We start from the raw sequence: 1,599 nt of genomic DNA on the forward strand, positions 1-1,599 counted from the left end.
GTAGTGATCTAAATCATGATTCGGATCAAAGATCGTTTTTTTAATTCTAAATGTTATGGACAGATTTTCACCAGAGCATGTGAGACGGCAGCTTCAAAGCACGTAGGGATGGAAGGCAGGTTGCGACAGGGGCTGTGGAGGTGGCAGGGGAGGAGGTGGAGGGGAAGGTGGAGCTGGGGCGCAGTGTGTCTTAGTTGACTTCCATCCCATTAAATTTTGGTGGTGATCTGGATCATTTGGCAAATCTAACCCCACTTTTTTGGGGGGGATGGGTAAGTTCAAAACATTTGACTGAAGGTTGAAATTGACAAAATATTATGTAAAAATATACAAAATAAAATTATATGAACGGCATATTCTCATTTATCAGTATATAAATGAAAGTAAAACGCTTTCAAAATGTTCAAAATGTTTCAAAAAAGTTCAAAATGGTTTAGAAATGACTTCAGTGATTACAGTGTTTTGGGGAAAGAGAGTAAGAAGAGAGAGAGAGAGAGAGAGAGAGAGAGAGAGAGAGAGAGAGAGAGAGAGAGAGAGAGAGAGAGAGAGAGAGAGAGAGAGAGAATGGCTTCCAGCCACGGAGCTCCCTCATAGCGTCACCAGGTAGGCCCTCGGCCCATCTCTAGTGCTACACGACATGTCTGGTCGACCTGCCCAGGCCACGACTTCCTAGGTCTTCCCATAGGCCTCCTCCACGCAGGATTGTCTCGTAAAGAGACAACCTGATGGGCAGAGTCATCCACAAGGAAACGAGCTAGATGCACGTATAGCCTGAGTTAGCGGTCACGGATTATGCAAGTAACAGGTCCCATGCCAGTCTCACGGTGGAGTCGTCGGTTGGACACATGTCCTGCCAATTGTACCCCATGATCCGGCATAGGGACTTGTTACAAAAGGCATCGAGATGTGATTCCCAGGCACTAGATAGCGTCCAGATTTCACTTCCATAGAGCAAAACTGGCAAGATCAAGTCCTTAAAGACACGTAACAGTCCTGCATAGGTACCGGCACTTCCAAATACTCTTGTTGATTGAGTTCATGGCTCTTGCTGCCAGACCAGTCCGTCTACTGACTTCCTGGTCTAACAGCCCAGAGACATGAACTGCACTACCAAGGTATGTAAAGCTCTTTGTGTCTTCAATGTCCTTGCCGCAAACACGTATCGATTGAACAGCTTCTCCTAACAGGCCCCTAAGTTCTTGGATTTTGAGCAAACTCAGAGGCTTCGCCTCATTGCTAAATGCATCAAGAGCCGCTGCCAGAGATTTCAGAGATTCAGCTAGAATTGCACATCTGATATTGCCCAGTGTTGCTCCACACTTTGAAAAGAATCTCTGCCCATTATCCAGTCCATGCAAGTGTTGAAAAGTGTTGGTGCAAGCACGCAGCCTTGCCTCACTCTGGAGTTAACAGGAAAGAAGCTCGCCACACTTTACAATACTTTCAGTACCAGTATATGACCTTGCTATTAATCCAATAATCCGTGTCGGAAATCCCCTAAAACTCAGGATCTCCTATAACGATTCGTGATGCACCGAATCAAACGCCTTCTTGAGGTCGATGTAGGCTGCAAGCAGCCCACGCCCAAATTCACGACGG

The sequence above is a fragment of the Penaeus vannamei genome, chromosome 11 (assembly GCF_042767895.1).
Source record: "Penaeus vannamei isolate JL-2024 chromosome 11, ASM4276789v1, whole genome shotgun sequence".
NCBI lineage: Eukaryota > Metazoa > Arthropoda > Malacostraca > Decapoda > Penaeidae > Penaeus > Penaeus vannamei.